This window comes from Halichoerus grypus, chromosome 10 (genome assembly GCF_964656455.1).
Source record: "Halichoerus grypus chromosome 10, mHalGry1.hap1.1, whole genome shotgun sequence".
NCBI lineage: Eukaryota > Metazoa > Chordata > Mammalia > Carnivora > Phocidae > Halichoerus > Halichoerus grypus.
The window spans coordinates 82,612,422-82,629,439 of NC_135721.1; the positions used below are offsets into that span (position 1 = coordinate 82,612,422).

The following is a 17,018-nucleotide window of genomic DNA, read 5'->3' on the forward strand; positions in this document are numbered from 1 at the left end:
ACTGTATTAATTTCAGACAAAGCAGACTTCAGAGTAAGAAAAATTATCAGGGATAAAAAGAAGGATAGCATAACGATAAAGACATTAACCCCAAGGAAAACATAACAGTCTTTAATACACTTAATGGAAAAGCATCAAAATACATGAGACAAAAAGTGATAGAACCACAAGAAGAAACAGACAAATCCACTATTAAAGTTGAAGCCTTCAACACATGTCTATGAGTAACTGACAAATCCAGCAGACAAAAAAATCAGTAAGGATACCAATGACTTTAATAACACCATCAACTGGCTAGATTTAACTGGCATTTATACAATACTTCATCTAATGATAACAGAATATATTTTTTCTCAAACTCACATGGAACATTCCCCCAAACAGAATAGATCTTAGGACATAAAGCACACTTTTTAAAAATTTTTGTATTATGTTATGTTAGTCACTATACAGTACATCATTAGTTAATAAAGCACACTTTAATAGCAAATTTTAAAGAATAGAAATTATACAAAGTATGCTCTCATAGCACAGTGGAATTAAACTAGAAATCAACAACAGAGAAATAGCTAGAAATCCCCAAAATATTTAGAAATCAAACAGTCCACTTCTAAAAAATGCATAGGTCAAAAAATCCCAAAAGAAATTTAAAAACATTTTGAACTAAATGAAATGAAAATGCAACTCATCAAAATGTGTTGTATACAGGAAAAGCAGTGCTTAAAGTGAAATTTATAGCATTTAATGCACATAAATGAAAAAACAAAGATACAAAATCAATAATCAAAGCTTCCATCTTACAATATAGGAAAGGAAGATCATGTCAAATCTAAACATGCAGAAGAAAAGAAATAATAAAAATTAGAGCAGAAATAGATGAAACTGAAAACAAGAAAACAATAGGAAAAAATTAATCAAATTGAAACCTGATTCTATGAAAAGATCAATAAAATTGGTAAACTATCTAGCCAGGCTAACTATGAAAAAAAAAGAGAGAGAGGACATAAAATTCTAGTATCAGAAATGAACTAAAGGTGATATCCACCAATACCATGGACATTAAAAAGATAATAAAGGAATATTTTGAATGCCTCTTTGCCTCAAAATCTGATTACTTAGATGAAGTAGAGCAATTCTTTGAAAGACAAAATATACCAAACTAACACAAGGAGAAACAGATCATCTAAATAGACTTATATCTGTTAAAGAAATTAAATCAATAATTAATTAATAACCTTAACCAATGAATGATTAATAATCTTCCAAACAACAAATGCCAGACCAAGATGGGTTCACTGATGGATTCTAGGAAATATTAAGGAAAGAATTGACATCAATATGTTGCTCATAATTAGAGAGAGAATGCTTCCTAAGTCATTCTATGAGGTCATCATTATCCTCAGACCAAAACCAGACAAGGAAGTTACAAGAAAGGAAAACTACAGATCAATACCTCTCATGGATGCAAAATTCCTATGAAACATGAGGAATGAAACATGAGAGAATTGAATCCAACAATGTATAAAGGCAATTATGCACTGTAAGCATAACTTATTCCAGGTATGGAAGCTGGCTCAGCATTTAAAAATCAATTAATGTGGGGCACCTGGGTGACTCAGTCTGTTAAGCATCTGCCTTTGGCTCAGGTCATGAACTCAGGGTCCTGGGATGGAGCGCTGCTTCTCCTGCTCCCGCTCCCCCTGCCTGTGTGCACGCGCTCTCTCTCTCTCTCTGTGTCAAATAAATAAAAAAAAATCTTTAATAATATAAAATAAAAAATAAAAATCAATTAATGTAATCTATCACATCAACGTATTAAAAGAGAAAAAACATATACAAATGGGTGTAGAAAAGTATTTGACAAAATCCAACACACATTTATGATAAAAACCCTAAGCAAACTAGGAATAAAAGTGAATTTCCACAACTTGACAAAGTACATCAATGAAATGCCTATAGGTAACAACTTACTCAGTGGTGAGAAACTTTCCCCCAGAGATCAGGAATGAGTCAGGGATATCTCTTTTTACCACTTCCTATTGAAAGTCCTAGCTAATGCAATCAGATAAAAAAAGAAAAGATATACAGATTGAGAAGGAATATATAAGCTTTGTACACAGACAAGATTGTTTTCGTAGAAAATCCCTAAGAACCAACAAAAAAAATCCTGGAACTAATAAGTGATTATAGCAAAATTTCAGGATATGAAGTTAACATACAAAAGTCAATTGTTCATATACCAACAATAAATTACTTTATTGTAATTTAAAATTAAATTTAAAATTAAAAACACAATACCATTTACCACAGTTGTCTCCTCATGGCTGCAAGGTGGCTGGAAAAGGTCTGAGCATCTCATCTTCATATAGCAATGTCCAAGACCTAGGGAAAGAATGGTCCATATTTGCATCACTTTTTAATAAAGAAGAAAACCTTTTTAGAGACAAGAACCTACCCCCCCCCCCGCAACACACACACACACACCACTACCACCAATGATGAATTCTGTTCAAATCTTTGACCCATTTTTTAATCGGATTCTCTGTTGTCTTATTATTGAATTTTTAAAGTTCTTTGAATATTTTGGATACCAATCCTTTATCAGATATGTTTTTGCAGAGATTTTCTCTCAGGCAGTGAATATCTTTACATTCTCTTTCACAAAGCTGAAGATTTAAATTTTAATGAAGTCCAACTTATTAATTTTTTTTTTCTTTCATGGATCATGCTTTTAGTGTTGTATCTAAAAAAATCAGTACCAGGGGTGTCTGGGTGGCTCAGTCGGTTAAACATCTGCCTTTGGCTCAGGTCATGACCCTGGGATCCAGCCCCATCGGGCTCCCTGCTCAGCAGGGAGTCTGCTTCTCCCTCTTTCTCTGCTGCTCACCCTGCTTGTACTCTTTCTTGCTTACTCTCTCTCTCAGATAAATAAACAAAATCTTTTAAAAAAAATAGAAAATAAAATAAAAAATAAAAAATCATCACCAAACCCATCTAGAATTTCTGCAGTGTTATCCTTGGGAAATTTTATAGGTTTGCATTTTGCAATTATTGTTATTCCATTCCTTCTACCAGTGATTGTTGCGGCAACAGGCAGAAGGACATTTGCATTCTTACAGCAATCTCTACTAAGAGGAATGGAATAATTCTAATTGGTTTTGACTATTGATTTTCAAACTTCTTTCACCATTGGAATCATCTGGTACATTAGTCAAGTCAGGGTTCTCCAGAGAAACAAAACCAACGAGGGGAGTGTGTGTGTGTGTGTGTATGTGTGTGTGTGCACACGCGCACATGTGTGCATGCATGTGCATGTGTAATGAGGAATAGGGTCTCACATTTATGAAGGTAGCTGAGTGCAAAATCTGCAGTATGGGTTAGCAGGCTGGAGACCCAAGGTGGTACACTTCCAGGCCAAAGGCCTTCTGATGGAGAATTTCCCTAGGCAGTTCATTTGGTTCTATTCAAGCCTTCATCTGATTAGATGAGACCCATCCACATTATGGGGAGCAATCTGCTTATTCAAATTTCACTGATTTAAAAGCTAATCTCATACCCAAACACCCTCCAAGTTGACACATAAAATTAACCATTACGAGTTAGCCCCCTGTCAAATTGACACTCCTTAAACCATTGTTAATCTCCAAGTAGAGACACCAGCAAGGTCTTACTTCCACTTGACATTCCTGCAATAACCAAAAACTCACAAAAGTCTTTCCCCAGAGAGGATTCGAAGTCCTTGCATGATGTTTACTCTTCTCACTGATATGCCATAACTTAAACACTATGATATAAAGCTACAATATTTAAATAATGTTATATAAAATCAATATAGCATAGTTACATAATGAAGGAATAAGAGAGGGAAGAAAAATTGTCAAAACTCATGACAATCACATCTTTCATTTCTCTAAGTGGTCACATGGTCTCAGTTGGTATCTATAACTACCTTCTTCCACCACTCATTCTGTATTCTCTTTGCTTTCATCAAGCACTTTATTTTTTATTTTTTTAAGATTTTATTTATTTATTTGACAGAGAGAGAGACAGTTTTTTAAGACTTTATTTATTTATTTGACAGAGAGAGAGACAGTGAGAGGGGGAACACAAGCAGGGGGAGTGGGAGAGGGAGAAGCAGGCTTCCTGCCGAGCAGGGAGCCCGATGCAGGGCTCTCTCCCAGGACCCTGGGATCATGACCTGAGCCGAAGGTAGATGTTTAATGACTGAGCCACCCAGGCACCCCTCATCAAGCACTTTAGCCAGTTGTGGTTCTTTACCCAATGGGATGACCCAAACTGTCATCCCTAAAGAGTTCTGGCCATTATTAGTCCTGCCTGAATTGTGTTGTTGTAGTTATCCATGACTTCAATCACAGGGAATGGTGATACTTAGAGATGCCTGAAGGATCTCCCGTATTCCAGACATACTCTTCCTTACCTTTCCTGTGGAAGAGCAGTCCAATCTCCCAATCAGGATGAGTCACTGCAGCCTGCACTGTAACTCCCTTCTTTGCATGTTAAATCAGAAGCGTGAGGATTTCCAATTGGCTGGGTAGCAGACTTAACTTCCAGTTCAAAGAAATCATTGCTGTGCCTCCTGGAGGAAACATTCCTCCCTTTAGAAATAAATCCTTTTGGGGGTGCCTGGCAGGCTCAGTCAGTAGACCATGTGACTCTTGATCTCGGGCTTGTTAGTTTGAGCCCCACGTTGGTTGTAGAGGTTACTTAAAAATAAGATCTTTGAAAAAAAATTAGAAATAAGTCCTCTAGGCCAGCAGAACCTAGTATCACAGGGATAGGAAACAAAAATTTTGCTAGTGAGTCAATAAGAGTAACAGTGAGTGATACCACTCGCATTTCCACCCCTCGATTCCTGGACCCATGAATCCTGGCTATGGACGAAACAGCACCATCTATTAGATGCTAATTTAGACCACACATAGCCTCCTGGAGAATCTTTTGCCAGCTTTGCAAGGTATTTCCACCTAGTTGGCACAGTAAACAAATTTTCAAAGGCCATTCCTCCATTTTATCTAACCAGCTGTTTCAGGATGGTGGGGAGCATGGTAAGACCAGTAAATTTCATGAGCATGGGCCCATCGCCACGCTTCATTTGCTGTGTGATGAGTTCCTTGACCAGAAGTGATGCTGTGTGAAAAAGTATGATGATGGATAAGGCATTCTGTAAGTCCACAGATGATAGTTTTGGCAGAAACAATGCACACAGGGAAAGCAAATCCATACCCAGAGTAAATGTCTATTTCAGTAAGAACAAAATGCTGCCCCTTCCATGATGGAAGCAATCCAATGTAATCAGGTACTGGCTAATCACCCTGGGGAATGGTGCCATATCTGGGACTCGGGCTGGTCTCTGCTGCTGGCAGATAGGGCATTCAGCAGTGGCCAAAGCCAGGTTGGACTTGGTGAGTGGAAGTCCATGTTGCTGAGCCCATGCATAGCCTCCACCCTGCTACCATGGCCACTTTGTTCACCACTGGATAACAAGAGTGGCTGAGGAAAGAGGTTGACTATTATTTACAGAAAGCGTCATCCTGTCCATTCCATTATTAACATCCTCCTCTGCTGAGGCCACCTTTTGGTAAGCATTCTTATGGAACAAAAATATTGTCATATTGTTTTGTTTTCCATTCAGAGAGGTCTATACACATAAGTCATCCCCAAATTTCTTTGTTATCAATTTTTCATTCATGTTCCTTCTAAGTCCCTGATCATCTAGTCAAACCATTGGCCAGAGTCTGTGAATCAGTATATAATCACATGCCTGGCCATTTCTCCCAAGCAAAGTGAACAACCAGGCGCACTGCTCAAATTTTTGGACACTGGGAGGATTTCCCTTCACCACTATCCCCCAAGGATATCCCAGAAAAGGGCTAGGGCACTGCAGCTCTCCACTTTGGAGTGGCACCTGTATATCATGCAGAGCCATCCCTAAACCAGGTCTGAGTAGTCTTTTCTTTGTTAACTGATCATAAGGAACTCCCCATGAGATCATAGGCGCAGGCTGGGGAAGAGAACGCAGTGTGCCACTTCTTCATGGACTTGCTTGGGCCTTAGGACCTACTTGGGCTTGGTCATGTATATACCACCTCCATTTGATGATGGAGTGCTGCTGTGCCCCCCCAACTTTATAGTTTTGTGAATCAGGTAACACCCACTTCCTGTTGGGCAACTCAGACCACATGGTAACTTGGTGGCCCAGGTTTAAGTATTCAGTCTCTGCTAAGGCCCAGTAGCAGACCAAGAGTTTCTCAAAAGAAGAGTAGTTATCCAAGGAAAATGACTGGACTTTGCCCCAGATCCTAAAGGCCTGCTCCACAGTTCACCTATAAGGACTGCCAAAGATTCCAAATAGCATCCTTTTCTGCCATTGACACTTCTAGCACCAGTGGATCTGCTGGATCAGACAACCCAAGGGGCAGAGCAACTGGAAGGTAGCTTCAACCTATTGCAGAGCCTTCTCTTGCTCTAGACCCCAGGTGAAAGCAAATAATTCTGCTGGTCTTTATGAACAGGTATGGAGAAAAAAGCATTTGCATGGTCAATAGCCACCTACCAGGTACCAGGCGATGTGTTAATTTGCTCAAGCAAGGAAACTACATCTGGTACAGCAGCTGCAATTAGAGTTAATAGCTGGTAGAATTTAAAATAATCCACTGTCATTCTCCAAGATCTATCTGTCTTCAGCACAGGCCAAATAGGAGAGTTGAATGGGGATGTTGTGAGAATCACCACCCCTGCATCCTTCCAGTCCTTAATGATAGCATTAATCTCTGCAGTGTCCCCAGGAATGTGATATTTCATTGGGTTTACTATTTTCCTGGGTAGAGGCAGTTCTAGTGGCTTCCACTTGGCCTTTCCTACCATAATAGCCCTCACTCCATGGGTCAAGGAATGAATGTGAGATTCTGCTGGCTGCTGAGTATGTCTATTCTAATTATGCACTCCATAGCTGGGGAAATAGCCATAAGATATTTTCAGGGACACACTGGACCTACATTGAGATAGATCTGAGCTAAAACTCCATTGGTCACCAGACCTCCATTAGCCCCTACTCTGGTGAACTGTAAAGACATTTTGGGTCTCTTGATATGCATATTATCTCAGAGACAGTATCCAGAGTTTCCCATCCCCCAAAGGTCTGACTATCTCCTTTTCCCCACTGCACGGTTACCCTGGTAAAAGGCGCAGGTCCATTTGGGGAAAGCTATGAGAAAGATTTATAGTATAAATTTTCAGTAGTATGCCAGGAGTCTTTTCTCAAGAGCATGGCCTCCCTATACTACATTCAAAGGGTTCTGTATCTGTGAATTGGCTCAAATCTGGGAATTATTGAGAGGCTGCTGATTCTCAGTTTTTATAATTCAGCTTAGGCTTTTTTTCACTTTACCTAGAAGTTTCCTGCTTAAATAAGGCGAGTAAAAATCTAGCAGTCTTCCTCTTTATTTCGCTTCTAAGAACACCATCATCAACTACTCACCACCATAGGTCTGTGTGAGCCTGACTCTTCTGAATGCTACAGTGATTCTGCTGGATGCTACAGTAGCTGTGCCCACTCTGCCTTTGATGGTTGATGCTGCCATTTGGATCCTCCCACCCTAGAATGGGCCACCTTTTGGTTTATGTTTCAGTCAACTAACCGAACAAACTGTTGGAACGTTTTATAACCCCCAAGCTACAATATTAAAAGAAGAAATCTCTGTTTAATGGCCCCATATCTATAAATTCAGCCAAATTAATGTTCCCTTAACTATTATCCCACACCTGTATCCATCCCCACACATATTCCTTGGATTTTGTGTCTGCATAAATTACATAAGTCAACCTTTAGAAGACAGCACACCTTCCCATGGGTCACAATTTGTACCTCACCTTTAGAGGCCTGCCGCAACTCAAGTCTATGTGCAGGTGTGGCTAGGGTCCTGAGGAAAATCAGCAGTGTCCTGGATGGCAACTGTCTCAAGGGAGGCCAGTGCAGCGTCCCTAAGCAATGCAGGGTCAAGCCACTCAGAGGGAGATGGAGAGCCTGCTTCTACTGACAAAGAAGATTCACCAGAATTTAAGGGCTCAATGTCTCCAGCTTCATTTGGGTCTTCTCACATATCCCCATTCCAACTTTTAGGATCCAGTTCCTTCTCAATTAATGCCCTCACTTTAACCCTAGACATCCTGCAAGATTTTGTAACTCAGAAAACTTGCACAACGATATTCTGGGTTTGGTTTTCAGCAATGTGCCCAGTGGTTACAGGAAGTAACTTTCCTCCTTCAGCAAAGACATGGAAGCTCTTGGGTCATTGATGTCATGCATGAGCTGGGATCCAAGTCCTTGGGCTCATCTTTTTCTCTTCTCACTTTGTCCAGCAACATTAGAAGAAACCAGCTATACCATTATACTAATTCATTTGATGAAAGAAAATGTTTGAAAATAACATACGCATGGTCTCTCAGATCCTTGATTCTTACAACTGCTTGATTGGGGGTATCCAGTGGTGGTATTTTGAGTATCTCTACTGTCAGATCATACCATGGACTGTGTGCTCTCTTTAGGACTTGAAATCAAGTCATCGTTGTCTTTAAATCTAATCAGATTGCAGAGCTAATTCCAGAAATCCCAGAATAAATTCTGAAGATTTATCCTTAAGATTCTGTTCCTTGAGAACCTCTCAGTACCAAAATCTGTATTAGTCAGTGTTCTCCAGAGATACAGCACCAAAAGGATGTTATGTGCACAAGATTGCAACTGACTCATGAGATTATGCAAGCTGGAAATTCAAATTCTGTAGTGTGGGCTGGCAGACTGGAGACCCAGAAGGACCAATGGTGCAGTTCCTGTTTGAAGGCGGTCTTCTGGAGAATTTTCTCTTGCTTGGAAAGCCAGTTTTTTGTTTTGTTTTATTTGGCCCTTCAACTGATTGGTGAGGCCCACCCACATAATGGAGAGCAATCTGCTTATTTGAAGTTTATCAATGTAAATGTTAATCTAATTGAAAAACACCCTCTAAGTTGACACATAAAATTTGCATATACTTGGGGAACTTTACAAAATATGATGCCTAAGTCTCATCCCCAGTGATTTTAATTTCGTTGGTCTTGCATGAATTCTGAGCATCCAGATGCTTGGAAGTCCCCCAAGTGATTCTATTGTGCCGTCAAAGTTAAGAAACTCTGGATTAGATCAATTAAGATCTGTATTGCTGGGGCTAGAGAAGAGCCCTAGAAGCACAGGACCTCTCAATGGCTGAACAAAATTAGAGTTAGCAAGAAATAAGCATGTGGGAGTATTAGAACAACTAGTTTGGGATTAGGAGCCTATCATATCTGCCACAAAGTGTAAAAATGAATTATTTTTCTAATTGCCTTTATTATGCATTAATATCCTCTTTCCTTCTTGTTTTATATGTAGCCTTTCTTTTTTATTTTTTTAAGACTTTATTTATTTGATAAGGAGAATCTCAAGCAGACTCCATGCTGAGCACAGTCCGATGTGGGGCTCAAGCTCATGACCCTGAGATCATGACCTGAACCCAAATCAAGAGTCAGACACTTAACCAACTGAGCCACCCAGGCACCCCTGTATGTGGCCATTTCAATTTCAATTTATATTAATTAAGAATAAATAAATAAAAAGTTTACTTCCATAATCACACTGGTCATTTCCCAAATATTCAGAAGCCACCAGTGTCTCGTATCCACCAGGCCAGGCAGCACAGATAAAGGATCTTTCTGTCTTCACAGAAAGTTCTGTTGGGCATCACTTACCACTTATCTAGAATAACAAACTGAGCAAACTTAGTTGAGCTTTGTGTGTGCCAGAAACTAAAAACAGAGATTTTTTTTTTTTTTTTAAGATTTTATTTATTTATTTGACCGAGAGAGAGAGATAGCGAGAGCAGGAACACAAGCAGGGGGAGTGGGAGAGGGAGAAGCAGGCTTCCCGCCGAGCAGGGAGCCCGATGTGGGACTCGATCCCAGGACCCTGGGATATGACCTGAGCCGAAGGCAGACGCTTAACGACTGAGCCACCCAGGCGCCCCTAAAAACAGAGATTATTAAGACACAATCCCGCCCTCACAAAATTTACAGTGAAGCTGAAGAAGCATTGTATATGAATACATAATTATTATAAAATGTTATATTAACAATCATAACATATTCATTGCACAAATTTTTCAGAGGTAAAATGTATCATGAGCCACTGAATTTTTTTAACAATCCACTTTTTAAAATATTTCAGGCCATTTTTCCCTTTAGGTATTAAAAGAGTACTTCCATATACTTCTTTTGAAAACTGAGTGTTTATAAGCATAAAAAATAGGGGTATGGAGGTAAAAGAGACAACTTTTAAGATATTTTCCCACCCCACAAAAAACTACCCCCCTGCCATCATTATTAGCGGGTATAGGAGTCGGCCCAGGGCAGCTGTCTCTGACTCTAAACTCTCAGCCATCTTTGATAGAACCAGGAAGGACTCAAATTAAATTAATCCTCAAGAATTGTAAATGGAAGTAAGAAGCATGACTTCTGAAATTCGACCAGAACTGGGGTTGTTGGTTCTCCCTTGAAAGCTCACAAGACACAGAAGTATGCAACCAGAAGGCCAGCTCTTACATTTACAGTCAAGCAGACCATAAAATTATTTCAGCCCTGCTGTTAAATTCTCTCCCAGTAGGCAAGCTACATGGGAAGCCCAAGCATCAAAAGTTTGTTTGTGCGCATGGCATCAGAGTTATTCTATTTGAGCATGAAGTGGTAGCAACCCCAGGTGGCCTGGAGTGTCTATGGTCATAAAAAGGAATTACTTGTCAGGCTGTCTAGACATACCAAGGAAATACTTGGAAATGGGGAGCAGATCACTTTTGAAAGTTTAGTTTTGGATCAGCTAAGGAAATACTCTCTCATTCTTTCTCTAGTAACCACCCCCTTCCACTAGAATCTCTAACCGAGAACTGTTTTCAGAAATTGCGGTAATGCCATGCTTTTCCTTGCTTAGCATCCTTGCTCACTAGGTACCCCCTTGCAGAGGTTGAGCGGGGGTAGTCATATGACCCTGGCAAATCAGAGTCCTTCTTCCTGACTGGTCTGAGGGAGGTGACCAGAGGTCTCTAACCTCTAAGATCATGGAGCTGACTGAAAGTGAAGTGGTTCAATTCTTGAAGCACTATCACCTTGTGGAGAATCCTTCTTGTACTAACAGAGGATGGCAGGCATTTGGAGACCTTTAGAGGGATTTGTAAACCTTTAAGTGGATTTGTAAACCTTTAAGTAATTTTGTCTTCTCAAAAAGCTGAAATGCTAGAAAGGAAACTGAATAAAGAATGAAAAGGTATTTGCTTTCCTGAGATAGTCCTAATTTTACTACAATTTTAGTCCCACGAAAAACATTTTTAAAGAAGAAGATGCTGGGGTACCTGGCTGGCTCAGCTGGTAGAACACGCGACTCTTGATCTCAGGCTCATCCTGAGTTCGAGCCCCATGTTGGGCATAGAGTTGACTTAAAAAAAAAAATTAAAAATTAAAAAAGAGATACTCTAATGGACTATATAGTGGTTCCTAAAAGGATGTGTCCAAGTCCTAACCCCCCAAACCTACAAATGTGACTTTATGTGGACAAAAGGTCTTTACAGATGTAATTAAATTAAGGATCTTCAGAGAAGATCGTCCTGGATTCTCTGGGTGGGCCCTAAACCCAGTGACCAGTGTCACACAGGAGACAGACAGGGAATCAGGCCATGTGAAGGTGGAGGCAGAGATTGAGGTGATGCGGCCACAGATGAAGGAAAGCCTAGAGCTACGAGAAGCTGGGAGAGGTGAGGAAGGATTCTCCCCTAGAACCTTTAGTGGGAAGACAACCTTACCAAAACCTCAGTTCTTGGCTTCCGGCTTCCAAAACTGTGAAAGAATACATTTCTTTTGTTGTAACCCACCATATTTATGGTAATTTGTTACAGCAGACCTAAGAAACTAATACAAATGCTAAATAAAAAACCTAGTTTGCTGACTCATTCAAAACTTTGGCTATAGGAGGTATACACCTAAAACCAATTTCTTGTTCGTGTTAAATCTTGATCTGACATTAAAAGAATATTAAACAAAATGCTTTGGGGTTCATCCAAAAATATTTTCTTTCAAGCTAAGCCAAATTTGGGGAAAGTCCTGGCCTGATTTCACAGACCGGCTTTGAATCCTATTTCTTAAGTCAAAAGCAATGTCATTTTTGACTACCACAAAAGTGCCAGAGAAATATCATTCAAAAGAGAATCTGTATCTTCAAATAAATTTCATATTTCTTATGTGGGATGGGATGTTTCCAACCATGTGAGTATTTTGACAGGTACATTTAAGGCATTTAAGAGGGTTTTCATTGTTTGATTCCATATTCTTACATTTTGAGCCTAGATAAAAACATGAAGAAAGGATAAAATTGCTATTATCCTTCAGGAAATAAGGGATATGGTCTCCTCCATACATTTAAATTGGTTTCTTCATATTTTTACATTTCTCTAAGGCTCGAAGCCGCCAAAGAGCAGAAGTGACACTTCCTTCTTATAAAACATCTTAGGGTCCCAGCAAGGAAAGCATCCTATGTGATTATAGGGAAAATTAAACAATTATATTTTCAATTGATTCTTACAATGCCCCACTGAGATAGTTCAATATTATTTCTAATTTCCTGACAGATGAAGAACCAAAGTACTAAATTATTTTCCCCCAAAGCATTTAGTGGCTCAGGAAATGGCAGACCTCTTCCTCCCAGGCATCTGCATTAGAACACCAGGCCTAGTGTTAATTTACTCGTTCACGTGGCTCCCTTGCCAAATCAAACCTTCAGAGGGGTGCTCCTTGTCCTCAAGCTAAAGCCAGAGGTGAACTGGTTCCAGGAGAGCTGTAGGTGGCAAGCCGAGTGCAGTGGCTATTGTGTCTTATCAAGGCCCAAGGAAAGGGCAGTTGGCACAGCCCTCCCACTCTCCCATAGGCAGCCTCTCTTAGAGGCTCAGGTGCCGCAGTTGCCCATTAGAAGCTCATTCATTCCCCTGTTGGAGTGCAACTCAAGCTGCAGTGGCACCACACTCAATTGCTGACCTCTCATCCTGGATTCGCCCAAAACTATCTTAGAGAGATGAGACTCGCAGTCCCTAGAGAACACTGCCGACTGCTTTTCAAGAAGGCTGGAATAGGGAAAGTTCTTTAAAAAAAACAGTGAAGATGGTGAAACAAGACACAAGGAGGATAAGCTCCCCTCCTGAACAGTGTTCCTGCAACTTATAAAGAAAAAATCATGGAGAGAAGCCTCCAGCTAAAGGACCCTTTTTTTTTTTCATCCAGGTACCCAGATGTGCTAGTGGAGAATTACAGGTAACTTCCAGTTAACTGCTTAGTTAGTGCTGCTGTACTGTTGGTGCTCTGCCATTCTCCATCAAGCCTCGTCACACTAGCACACCAGGCTGACTTCCAACTGCCATCACTTAATCTCTGCACCTGGGGACTTTCTGTGACAGCTGGAGTCCTCTTAGCCGGCATCAAAAACTGAACACCCCCTCCCACCCCCTCCTACACTTCAGGCAGCCCTTGAGCAGAGACTGACAGGAACTAACGTATACAGCCCCAGCTCCATCATACTCTGAGCTGTGTGTCTTATGTTGGTGCCCACAGCACCCCAGCAGGACTGAGCTCTGAGTGTCCATGCTGGTTATTTGCTTCACAAGGCACTCTTTATTGGCTGCCACCACTTACAGTCCTTCTTTCCCCTCCTCCTCCTCCTGATGTTTCCTGGGAGCACCTTCAAACAAACTTGCCCTTATCTCAAGGTTTGCTTCTGGGAAAACCAAACTAAAACAATTTGCAAAGTTAGCAGTAACCAGAACTTTCCTCTGCCTAAATGACTGCTCGTTTTGCATTCACAAAGGCCTCTCCTGCCAGGAGTGCTATCTTATCCTCTCAAAATGAACCAGCCAGAACAGTTATCAGAGCTAAATACATAGTTTCCTTCTTGGCTTATGATTTGATTGTTGACAGAGAGTACTTTTAGATCTATCATTGTTAATATGTGAAGAAAAGAAAGTATGCCAGGGTGCCAAGGTGTAATCAGCAGAGGCCTAGGGGGCACCTACCCCCCAACCCAGCAATACAAGAGTCCCACCTATTCCCACAGAGGTCAAGTGGAGAACTAAGACTTTTACTGCCACCTGAGAGTAACAAGGTAGTACCCCCCTTTCCCCCAATGGAGTTGTGTCAGAAGAGCCCTTCCAAAATGCAAGAGTTAAATAAGATTCTGACTCCTATAATACCCAAAATATCCAGGTTTCAAAAAAAAAAATCACTTGTCATATAAAACATTAGGAATATCAAACTAAATGAGAAAAACAATCAATAGACACCAAGAGGTTCAAATTATCTGACAAGTGTTTAAAACAGCCATGATAAAAATGCTTCAGTGATCAAATATAAAAACTTGAAACAAAGTTAAAACTTAGAAAATCTTGGAAAATATATAGAGGATATAAGAAGAACCAAATAAAAAGTTTAGAACTAAAAACTACAATAGTCAAAATAAAAAGCTCAGTGATTGGCTCAATAGTAAAATGGAGAGAAAAGAAGAAAGAAGAAGTGAACTTAAGATGGAATAACAAAGATTACCAATCTGCAACAGAGAGAAAAAATACACACACACACACACACACAAAAAGATTGAGCAGAATCCCAGGGACATGTGGGATTATAACAAAAGATCACACATTTATGTCATTAAAATCCCAAAAGGAGATCAGAAAAGGGACGAGAATGGAAAAATATTCAAAGAAATAATGACTGAAAATTTGCTAAATTTGGCAAAAGTATAAACCTACAATTCAAGAAATGAGCAATCTCCAAACAGAATAAAACCAAAGAAATCCATTCTAAGATACATAGGCAAACTTTTGAAAACTAAAAACGAAGAAAAAAAGTCTTAAACGCACTCAGAGAGAAATGACACATTACCAACAGGGGGCAAACAATTCAAATGACAGAGTTTCTTTTCTTTTTTTTTTTTTTTCAGATGACAGAATTTCTGATCATCAGAAACCATGGAGGTCAGAAGGACATGGCACAACAATTTTTCAAATGCTTTAAAAAAAGGAACTGTCAGCCTATAATTCTGTATCTAGTGAAAACTATTCTTCAGGAAGGAAGGGGACATCCAGGCATTCTCAGATAAATGAAGGTTAAGAAAATTTGTCACCAGCATACTTACCCTGAAAAAAAAAAAAATGCTAACAGAAGTTCTCCAAATGGAAAAGAAATTATTTAAACAAACAAACAAAAGAATCTTGAACATCAGGACAAACAAAGGAAAATAGTAAAAGCAAAAATTTGGGTAACTACAACAGAATTTCCCTCTCCTCTTGAGGTTTCTAAACTATGTTTGATAGGGGAAGCAAAAATTATAACACTGCTTAGTGTGGTTTGCGATAGATGTAGAGGAAATATTTAAGACAAATAAAATGGGGGAATATATGGATGTAAAGGGAAATAGTTTCTACACTTCACTTACACTAATAAAATACTGATACCAGTAGAATTTGATAAGTATGTACCTGTAATATAACATCTAAAGCAACTACTAAATAAGTTATAAATGAGATACACTCAAAAACACTATACACAAATGAAAATAGAATTCTAAAAAAGTGTTGGTAGCTCACAGGAAGTAAGAAAATAGAACCAGAGGTGAAAAACAGAGATAATCAATAAAAAACAAAATATAAAATGTCAGACTTAAATTTTAACGTGTAATAATCTCATTAAATGTAAATGAATTTTAAAAGTCAGAGATTGGCAGAGTGGATTAAAACATTACCCAAGAATATGTTTTCTTCAAGAAACTCACTTCAAATATAATGACATACATAGTTTGAAAGTAAAAGGATGAAATATTATATACTATGCAAATATTAATCAAAAGAAACTAAAGATGACTATATTAATATCAGATAAGATGGCTTTCAGAGCAAAGAAAATTATCAGGGACAGAGAAGGACATCACATAATAATAACAAGGTCAATCTGTCAAGAAGACATAACAATCCTAAATGCGTGTGAACCAAACAACAGAGCTACAAAATGTGTGTGAGTGTAACTGAAAGGAGAAACAGAAATCCACAATTACAGTTGGAAACTTCAACACTTCTCTCCCAAATTGATGGAACAGCTAAAGAGAAAGTCAGCAAGGACACTGAAGAACTCAACTACTTCATCAACCAACAGAATCTAATTGATATTTTAGAACACTTTACCTAACAATAGCAGAAAACATTATTTTCAAACACCCAAGGAATATATACCAAGTTATACCATATCCTGGAATATAAAAACAACTGCAACAAACCTAAAAGAATTAAAATCATGAAGACCAGTTTCTCTGACTGCAATGGGATCAAACCAGAAATCAGTAATAGGAAGATAACAGAGATATCATCAAAACATAGAACTAAACAACATATTTCTAAATAATCCATTAGTCAAAGAGGAAATCTCAAGAGAAATAAAAAATACCCTGAATGTATTTTTGAAAACGAATCTACAACATATCAAAATTCATGACATGCATCTAAAGCAGTGGCAAGAGTGAAATTTATAGCCCTGAATATATACATTAGCATAGACAAGATCAACATCCAAAAATCTGTTGTATTTCTATATACTAACAACGGACACACGGAAACTGATATTTAAAAAATGAATTTCTGAAGAATAAATCTAACAACTTTTTTACTGAAAACTACAAAATGTTTATTAAAGAAATCAAAAGAAGATATAAATAAATAAATGGAGAGATATACCAGATTATTAGATTTATGGAAGTCTCAACAAATTAAAGAAGTCAATTCCTCCCAAATTGATGCACAGTTCTAACAAAATTCCCATCAAAATTTCAGGAAGAATTTTTAAGAGATAAGCAAGATTATTCTAAAATTTATGTGGAAGGGTAAAGTAACTAGATTAACTAAAATAATCCTGAAAAT

General features: G+C 38.8%; 1 long non-coding RNA gene across 1 annotated transcript in view; it reads right to left on the reverse strand.

Annotated features, from left to right (window-relative positions):
• Positions 1-253: 253 nt before the first annotated feature.
• Positions 254-17,018, reverse strand: part of LOC118551214 (uncharacterized) — a 32,502-nt gene continuing 15,737 nt past the window's right edge. Inside the window, exons 2-4 of the long non-coding RNA XR_013441888.1 lie at positions 2,299-2,382; positions 1,968-2,052; positions 254-1,729 (exon numbers count right to left, since the gene is read on the reverse strand). This is a non-coding gene — a long non-coding RNA (uncharacterized LOC118551214). The remainder of the gene's footprint in view (positions 1,730-1,967; positions 2,053-2,298; positions 2,383-17,018) is intronic.